Here is a 9,107-nt window from a genome sequence, read left to right as displayed (position 1 = left end):
TAAGGGAAGAGAAGATTCACATATAAATATACTATCCTAGAAACCTTTTGTGATTGTGAGCCCTCATCAAAATATTATATGCCAAAATTGTTGACGTTGGACAAGGAAGACAACTTAATGGTTTATGTTTGTTTATATTCACATAGAAGTCATATTGTCATAGATCCTTTAACATGTGATGCTTGCCCCCTATCTTTGCTAGCCAAAAATTTTGCACTAAGTTGAGATACTACTTGTGCATCCAAAAACCCTTAAAACCATATCTTATTTTCAAGTGTCCACCATACCTACCTAGGGATTGAGCAAGATCCCTCAAGTAAGTTGTCATCGGTGCAAAAAGGAAATAAAAATTGCTTCTAAAAGTGTGAGATTATTTAGTGTAAGAGAAAATTGAGCGTTGTACGAACTTGGATGACAAAGAATAAAAGCGACAGACTACATAATTAAGGTTGTCATCTTAAGGGGCAATACAACGTGCCGTTCTTTTGCACTAAGGATTGATCATACAAACAAATAAGCGCATGGCAACCTCTGCTTCCCTCTGCGAAGGGCCTATCTTTTACTTTTATGTATTTACTTTTGTGCAAAGAGTCAAAGTTGTCCTTCTATTCCTTTTATTTTCTTCCTTTAGCAAGCATCATGTGATGAGGAAAGATCTAGCCACATATGTCCAGTTGAATATAGATAGCATGAGTTATTATTATTGACATCACCCTTGAGGTGAATATGTTGGGAGGCGAAACTATAAGCCCCTATCTTTCTATGTGTCTGGTTGAAACGTTTTGCTCATGGGTACGAGGTGAGTGTTAGCAATCATAGAAGACTATATGATGGTTGAGTATGTGGACTTGCCTAAAGGCTCCGACACGTGACCCTTCCTGAAAAGATGATGAATTGTGGTTGCAAAGTTGACTGGGAACATACTTTGTTGGTTTCTAATAGAGTTTTTTCTTTATACTTCGATTGTGTGATGAACTATTACTTATTCATGAGAAGTATATGATAAAAGTTCTATTGTCGGTGTAAATGACCACGGGTAGCCTCATCAGCCTCCCATGGTATTTCAAGACATCGGGGCCGGCTGCGCCCCTCAAGAACCAAAGACCAGAGTGCCATCTTCTTGCGGCCGGCTGGTCCAAGCGGCAGGCTTCTAGAAGACGGCAAGGCCCAGAAGACAGCCTCGAGGTGGGCCGACTCCTAGCAGGCGGCCTCCAGAGAGGCCGGCTCCTCGCAGGCGGTCCCAAGCGCCCCCAAAGTTTGCACCATATTATGACGACAAGACGGGGCGTGGCTGCAGTGCTGCTTGCCACCCCTGAATCCAGGGCAGAGCATGGCTACAGTGCAGCGTACTGGGCGGACATCCCCCGCCCGGCGCGGCACTGTTGCCACGCAGCCCATGACACCACCCATGGCAGAGAAGGCCATGCTCCCACTACGAGCTGTCGGTACGGCCCACACGCGGCGGAACCTACTTGTGAGTGAGAAGCCAGAAGGCGGCGAGCACGGACCAGTCGGCACGAGGGGAGGCCGACTCCCAACAGGCGGCTCTCTCCCTCCCTCAAAGTCCGTGCGCCATTAATCAGAAGGGATGGGGAGTGGCTAAAGTGATCGCCCACCAGGCGGCGGTACTGTAGCCACGCCTCCCCGACAAAGCACACATCATCAGTGGCATCGCCATAGTGTTAAGCAGCCGGCAGGACCCTCCAGCGGCGGGCACAGCCTGTCGGCCAAGTACGAGACGGCCGGCGGGACCCACCAGGCGGCGGACCCCAGCAGCTGGCGGAGAAGCTGGCGACCATAGACACTGACAGCCGGGTCCTACACCCGGCCAGATTACCTTTGTACCCCTTGGGGTAGGCTTATATAAACCCCCCAGGCCACCCATGCAAAGGGTTCAGACTTTAGTCCACCCACACACACACATAGAGAGAGGAAGTTAGGTCTAGCCTTGTTCTTCTTCCCCCTCTAGAGAAACAGCTCAAGGAGCAAGCTTGTAGCCACCTTTGTTGCTTGAGTGATCATGCGGAGACCCCGCAGAGCAGGAATAGGGGTATTATCTCCTAGGAGAGCCCTGAACATGGGTAAGATTCGCCGGCGTGCATGTTTGCACCTTATCCCGTTTCCTCGCACGAGTGACGTATTATTAGCCCCCTCCATGATAAGCCATCCTTTGGCATATGTCGCACCACACTCCGGACATTTGGCACCCACCGTGGGGCTAGGTGCACCGTCGTTCGGAGATTTGTTCTGGACGGGAACCTTGTTCCTCCCTAGCGAGCGCAGCCAGCCTGGCACGCTCGATGGCGCTGTCATCGGTGTGCTGTAGGATACTGAGCTCGCCTGCGCAGCAAGCTGCCTCGCTGACCTCGTTGGCGAGGTCCGCCTCTCCGACGACCCCGCGCCCGACGCAGGGGCAGCCAGCTCCGAGAGCTGCTTCCTTGACCTCCTTGGCAAGCTCGACATTGCCAACGAGCCGGCCTCCGACCTGGAGTCGATCGGCTCCACCGACCCGATGCTTGTCGACACCGACACCGCGTCCCTTGACGCGTTCCCCACCAACGTGGTGGTCATCGATGACCCTCTCCCTCGCGCCAACAGTGGCGGAAGCACCGTCATGGAGGTGCTCGTCATCAGCCACGACGGAGCCTCTGGTGGGGGTTCTCAAGACCCGCTGCAGGCAGCGCTGCGGGATCTGTCTGCGCCCATCGCAGAAGACGCTGACGCCGAGACGCTGGAAGCCTACCGCGTCTCGCTCATCAAAAGCGCCAAGAAGTTGGCCACCATGAGACGCCTCTCAGAGGCTTACCAGCGCGAGATCGACCGCGCTGTTGGCGGCACACCGGCTGCTGGTGGGCCCAGCCGCATCGGCACGGTCCGGCAGCGCGGTGCTGCAGTCGCCAGCATGTTCGGGGCAGACCGCCTTGTCTATGCCACGCCCATGGAGAACCCACGAGCTGCCCAGGCGGCAGCAGATGAGTGTCCACCTCGAGGGCAACGAGCGCCGCTGCATGACGGAGCGCGTTCAATAGCTCATTGACGTGGCTGCCGCGCTGCAAGAGGCCGGCTGCCACGGAGAAGATCTCGTCCAGCAGGTTGAGAACCCGCCCCCTCGCCGAGAGCAAGGCGCGACCTCTCGGATGCCAACAGGCGGCGTCCGCGACAAGCGAGACAAAGAGCCGGCTGCTAGCCGCAGCCGCACACGCATCACCATCGAGCGCGACCAAGATGGCCGCCCACGAGCAGTGGAACGACGGGACGATTACCCGCCTCCTCCTTCTCCTCGCAGGGAGAGGCGCGCCTCCCCGCCGCCTGTTGAGCACCCGACACTCGGCGACCGGCTGGGCCGTCGAGAAGGAGTCGGAGAGAACGACGCACGCCACCGGATCAACCGCCTTGCTCGGCCCCTGGCGTTAGAAGAAGAAGACGCGATGGGCCCACCTTGTTTCGGCCCCCGCATCCGCGACGAGCCCTTCCCCAAAGGGTTCTCGCTCCCATGAGACAAGCCCAAGTACAACGGCTCCGTGAAGCTGGAGGATTGGTTGGTTGACTACTCCACTGCAGTCAACATAGCGAACGACAACAAGTGTGTGGCCGTGAAGTACATTCCGCTCATGCTCCAGGGCACGGCCCGGACATGACTGAACGGCCTGAAGCCCCGCAGCATCAATAGCTGAGTAGATTTCACTGAGGTCTTCATCCGCAACTTCACCAACACCTACAAGCGGCCTCCCAAGTCCCGCCATCTCTCGCTGTGCGTTCAAGGCCTTGACGAGTCCACCCGCGACTACCTGACGCGGTGGGCTGAACTGCGCAACTCCTGCGAAGGGGTGGATGAGGTCCAAGCAATTGAGTACTTCACTGCCGGGTGCCGAGAAGGCACCTTACTCAACCACTGACTCCTCTGTGACGAGCTGGCCACACTCGAAGAGCTGCTGATCATAGCAGACAAGTATGCCACTGCCGACTCCTCCATGAAGTCGGAGCTCCGAGTGGACGCTTGTGGGAAGGTGCTCCCCCTGGCTCCTCGAACGCCGGCTAGAGACAACAGTCGGCACCAGCAGCCGAATGACAACAAGCGCAAAGCCCCCCAGCCGGCTTCCACCAGCCAGCAGGTGGCGACAGTTGAGGATCAGCAACCTGAAGGACAACCACTCCCCAAACACCAGAAGGGCGGCAAGCCAGCTTGGTTTCCCGCTTTCTCCTTTGAGCAGACCCTCGATGCCCCCTGCAAGTTCCATAGCGGTGCGAAGCCATCCAACCATACAACTCGGAAGTGCCACTGGCTTGTTCGCATTGCCAAGGGAGAAGGACTGCCTCCTCCGCCTGCCGGCCCGCCGGTTACGCCTCCTCAGCAGCCGGCCGCCCGTCCAGCAGTCGGTGCAGTCCAAGATGATTACCCTGAAGAACATGGTGCTTACGTTGTCTTCACCAGTGTGGCCAGCGACAGACACAGCCGACGTCAGTAGTACCGTGAAGTGAATGCAGTTGCCTCAGCTGCTCCAGAGTTCATGCACTCGTCTGAGAAGCCTATCAGCTGGAGCCGTGCTGACCACTCCGAAGTGATGCCTTCTCCGGGTTCCTATGCCTTGGTGTTGGATGCCACCCTTGCCACGGAGAGGCAAGCTGCTCGTTTTTCCCGAATTCTGATAGATGGCGGCAGCAGCATCAACATTCTTTACCGCGATACCATGGAGAAGCTGTGCATCAAACAGAAGCAGCTCCTGCCCAGTCGGACTGTGTTTCATGGCATTGTGCCCGACCTTTCCTGCTCACCAATCGGCAAGATCAAGATAGATGCCATCTTTGGAGACAGGAATCATTTCCGTCGGGAGCCGATCTAGTTTGAGGTGGTTGACCTGGAAAGCCCTTATCATGTGCTCCTATGCCGGCCAGCTCTAGCCAAGTTCATGGCGGTACCCCATTATGCCTACCTCAAGCTGAAGATGCCAAGGACCAAGGGCATTATCACGATCAATGGAGACTATGAGAAGTTGTCCGCCTGTGCCGCAACCAGCAGACGGCTGGCCGAGTCCCTTGTGATTGCTGCTGAGAAGAAGCTCCTGGACCGGGTGGTGGCCAAGGCCAGCAAGCAGCCGGACCTGTCACCAGAACCCAAAGAGTCAGAGACCCAGGGCTCCTTCCAGCCGGCCGAAGAAACAAAGAAGATTCCCTTGGACCCTGAGCACCCGGAGAAGCACGCTGTCATAGGTGCCAACCTTGATGGCAAATAGGAAAGCGAGCTCGTCGATTTCGTGTGTGAGAATTGGGACATCTTCACATGGTCTCCCAAAGACATGCCGGGTGTTCTGACAGATTCCGCCGAGCACAAGCTACATGTCAGAGTTGATGCCAAACCAGTCAAGCAACCCCTCCGCCGACTGTCGGAGGAGAAGAGAAGAATCGTCGGAGAAGAGACCGCCCGCCTGTTGGCAGCCGACTTCATTATGGAAGTTTTCTTCCCAGAATGGCTTGCCAACCTAGTCCTTGTACTGAAGAAGAATAACAAGTGGCGCATGTGCATTAATTACACCAGTCTCAACAAAGCCTACCCCAAGGATCCGTTTGCATTACCCCGGATTGACCAAGTGATAGACTCCACAGCCGGATGCGAGCTGTTGAGTTTTTTGGATGCCTACTCAGGTTACCACCAGATCAAGTTGAACCCGGTAGACCGCCTGAAGACTGCCTTCATCACACCATTCAGAGCCTTCTACTACCTGACCATGACATTCGGCTTGAGAAATGTTGGTGCCACTTTTCAACGTTGCATGCAGAAGTGCCTCCTGAAGCAACTCGGCAGGAATGCCCACGTCTATGTAGATGATATTGTGGTGAAGACGGAGAAGCGCGGTACCCTCTTGGAAGATCTCAAGGAAACTTTTGAAAATCTGTGCCGGTTTCAGATCAAGCTCAACCCAGAAAAGTGCGTCTTCAGAGTACCAGCCGGCCAGCTCCTTGGCTTCCTGGTCTCAGAGCGCGGCATTGAGTGCAACCCTGTGAAGATCAAGGCCATCGAGAGGATGTAGAGACCCACCCGACTGAGAGGCGTCCAGAAATTCACCGGCTGTTTGGCATCCATCAGTCGCTTCATCAATCAGCTGGGTGAGAAGGCTCTTCCCCTGTACCAGCTTGTGAAGAAGACCACTCATTTCGAGTGGAATGACAAGGCAGACAAAGCTTTTCTCCAGCTGAAGAAGATGTTGACCACGCCGCCTGTCCTGGCGGCCCCGACTACTAAAGAGCCCATGTACCTCTACATGGCCGCCACCAGCCAGGTGGTTAGTACTGTCATGGTAGTAGAGCGCCCAGAAGACGGCAGAGCACAGCCGGTCCAGAGGCCCGTGTACTATTTGAGCGAGGTGCTGTCAACCTCGAAGCAGAACTACCCTCACTACCAAAAGATGTGCTACGACGTGCACTTTGCTGCCAAGAAGCTGAAGCCATCCTTTCAAGAGCACCCAATGACGGTTGTCTGCACTGCCCCGCTTGCCGAATTCATTGGCAACAGAGATGCATCTGACCGGGTGGCCAAATGGGCCATCGAGTTGGGTCCCTACACCATCTTCTACCAGCCACGCACCGTCGTCAAGTCCGAAGCACGGGCCGACTTCCTTGACGGCTGGGCCGAACCTAGTATCTGCCGCTAGCTCTGGACTCCACTCATTGGCGAATGCACTTTGATGGTTCGGAAATGCGCACCGGCTTGGGAGCCGGCGTTGTTCTTACATCTCCCAAAGGCGACAAGCTCAAATACACATTCCAAATCCATTTCGCCGCTTCCAACAATGTGGCCGAGTATGAAGCACTGATACACGGCCTCCGGCTGCCGAAAGAGATCGGCATCCGCCGGATCCTGTGCTATGGCGATTCTGACTTGGTGGTCCAATAGTTGTCTGGTGACTCGGACGCCAAGGATGCAAACATGGCAAGTTGCCGCTTTCTTGTTCAGCAGCTCAGCGGATATTTTGAGGGGTGCGAGTTCCTTCACGTGCCACGGAATGAAAACGAGCCAGCTGATACCCTAGCACGGATCGGCTCCACCCGTCAAGCAATACCAGCCGGCGTCTCCCTTCAGTGCCTCCGCAAGCCGTAATCAAGCCTTCTCAAGAATCTGAGTCCATCTTCGTGCCGGCTCCTCCCGAAGCAGTCGGATCCGACTCGGGGGCTGCAGCAACCGGCCCGGAGACTTCAGCAGGCGGCACGGGGATTGCAATAGTCGCACCCGGTCCGGGGACTTCACAACCCGGCCCGAGGGCTGCAGCAGTCATCCCAGGGACTTCACCAAGCGGCTCGGGGACTGCAGCAATCGCACCCGGCCCCGGGACTTCACAACCCGGCCCGGGGGCTGCAGCAGTCGGCCCGAGAGCTTTAGCAATGCAGCAAGCGACAACCGACTCCAACCCGCCGCCTCCCAACCCAACCGCCCTAGTACAAGTGGCCGTAGTGGCAGTAGAAGAAATTCAAGCACCTTCATGGGCACTGCCCATCCTCAAGTTTCTAGTGAACAGAGAGCTGCCGACCGATGAGATCTCGGTCCAGCAAGTGCAGCGCCAAACAGGAGCCTACCCGATAGTAAACAGAGAGCTTGTCAGACGCAGTGTGACTGGAGTCTTCCAGCGCTGCGTAGATTCAGAGAAGGGCCAAGCAATCCTCAAAGATATCCACCAAGGCGAGTGCGGCCACCACGCGGCCTCCAGATCCCTTGACGCCAAAGCCTTCCGCCATGGTTTCTTCTGGCTGACTACTTTGGAAGACGCCAAGGAGTTGGTCAAGCATTGCAAAGGGTGCCAGAAGTTCAGTTCCAAGCAACATTTGCCTGCTTCTGCACTCAAGACCCTCCCCCTCACTTATCCCTTTGCCGTGTGGGGGCTGGACATGGTGGGACCATTCAAGACAGCACGCGGCGGCATGACCCATCTGCTCGTCGCCATGGACAAATTCACCAAGTGGATTGAAGCAAAGCCAATCAAGAAGTTGAACGGTTCGACTGCTGTGACCTTCATCGCAGATATCACCGCCCGATATGGTGTGCCACACAGCATCATCACCGACAATGGCACGAACTTTGCCAAGGGAGCCTTGGCCTATTTCTGCGTGATGCAGGGCATCCGACTAGACTTAGCGCCCGTTGCCCATCCGCAGTCAAACGGCAAAGATCAGCCGACTCTAGGACAGTCGACTGGACTTCCACCTTTTTCTATGGCTCGCTCGGAGAAGCCCTCTGCCTTGAAAGTGACCCCGGGGGAGAAAGCAGAGGTGAAGGTGCTGGTTGAGCGAGTGGTCCACCTCATCCGAGAGGGCGTGACCGGTATGGATCTGCTGGAAGTCTTCCTCAGACGACGCATTCAGCCACTTCAGGCCCGTGACCATCTGATGTGGATGTATTTGGGCATAGAAGATTCCACTCGGGTTCATCCAGAAGAAGTCGACGAGGATACGGTGGAGAAGTGGTTGAGGGGTATCATTGGCAACAAAGATAACCCCAGGGGGGCCAGGAGAATCCCTCCACTCGACCAATCTTATGAAGCGGACAAGGTCCAACTCTGAATTACCGAGTGTTATATTGATTTACCATGCAACTGCTTATAGTCAGTCGACTGACTTTGTCTTGCTTGTTTTCTTCTAGGCCCTTACTGAGATGTATTCGACGCCCAACGGAGAGCAGGAGCAGGACCCGGAAGGGGAGGCAAGCGGAGGTGAAAGCGGCGAGTGGCATTCTGACGGTGAAGGGGACGAGGAGACCGATGACCCGAGTGATGACGAAGAGGTCGACTCTCCTCCCCGCAGGGAAAGGCGATCCAAGCTCACCCACGATCCGGCAAGCGCCCGCGACAAGGCGACCGTTCAGACCGGGCAGTCGTCAAAGCGTCCTCGGACGTCTTCTCTGGCGCCGACTAAAAAGGCCCCAAAGCAGTTCAAGGTTGTAGTGCAGAAGGCTCGGAAGGCGCTGCCCAGAATCAAAATTGACATCCCTGTTGCTTCTGCGTGAGTGTTCTGCTTTCAGTTTTACTCGATGTTCTGTGCTATCTATTTTTCCTTGGTTTGACCGAATTAATCTTGAAACTAGCAGTGCTGCTACCTCTGGGACCTCCGCTTACAAAAACGAG

The sequence above is a fragment of the Aegilops tauschii genome, chromosome 5 (assembly GCF_002575655.3).
Source record: "Aegilops tauschii subsp. strangulata cultivar AL8/78 chromosome 5, Aet v6.0, whole genome shotgun sequence".
NCBI lineage: Eukaryota > Viridiplantae > Streptophyta > Magnoliopsida > Poales > Poaceae > Aegilops > Aegilops tauschii.
The sequence above is the reverse complement of the archived record's forward strand: the minus strand, read 5'-3'. Positions refer to the sequence as shown.